The 874-nt window shown below is 30.8% G+C and overlaps 1 protein-coding gene across 1 annotated transcript in view; it reads left to right on the top strand.

Moving 5' to 3' along the window:
- Positions 1-874, top strand: part of LOC119592889 (cyclin-G-associated kinase-like) — a gene marked incomplete in the record, with an annotated part of 28823 nt that overhangs the window by 10292 nt on the left and 17657 nt on the right.

The raw sequence follows: 874 nt of genomic DNA, 5'->3' as shown, positions 1-874 counted from the left end.
ATGATAAGATATTTTTATTTGTTGTATCGTTATACAGATATATATGAAAAAATAGGGACAGTACATATGAATAACAATAAATTAATGGTTGTACTGATATGTGATCAGAACCCTTCAGTCAGGGTGTAGCAGGTTTCTACTTCTCATATATTACCAGTATTTGAAAAGATCTTTTTTTTTTATGATAACATATATTTATTTGTATCGTTATACAGATATATATTAAAAAATAGGGACAGTACATATGAATAACAATAAATTAATGGTTGCACTGATATGTGATCAGAACCCTTCAGTCAGGGTGTAGCAGGTTTCTACTTCTCATATATTACCAGTATTTGAAAAGAGTTTTTTTTTATGATAACATATTTTTATTTGTTGTATCGTTATACAGATATATATTAAAAAATAGGGACAGTACATATGAATAACAATAAATTAATGGTTGCACTGATATGTGATCAGAACCCTTCAGTCAGGGTGTAGCAGGTTTCTACTTCTCATATATTACCAGTATTTGAAAAGAGTTTTTTTTTTTTTTTACTGTGTAGCATGGTCAGTGATGTCACACCTCACTTTACAAAGGGCAAATGCACTTGCATGTATATTTCTGGTAGTTTCCTCAGGCCGTTAGTATTTAATTCATAGTGCTGTTTTAAATTTGTAACGCTAAGCTTAAAAGTCGGCAGAAGCTTGAAACAGGAAGTGCAGAAACTGAAATAGAAAAGGCTGTACATGGTGTGATCTTTTAAGGTCATTCTGCTTGTTGTAAGATTTTATATGAAGTTGTTGATTCAGTTTATTTGAAATTTATATTATTTAGTGGTCATAACTTAACCCATTGGATCCAGATGTTTCACTGCTATCATGTGGC

The sequence above is a fragment of the Penaeus monodon genome, chromosome 31 (genome assembly GCF_015228065.2).
Source record: "Penaeus monodon isolate SGIC_2016 chromosome 31, NSTDA_Pmon_1, whole genome shotgun sequence".
Taxonomy (NCBI): domain Eukaryota; kingdom Metazoa; phylum Arthropoda; class Malacostraca; order Decapoda; family Penaeidae; genus Penaeus; species Penaeus monodon.
The sequence above is the reverse complement of the archived record's forward strand: the minus strand, read 5'-3'. Positions and strand labels throughout refer to the sequence as shown.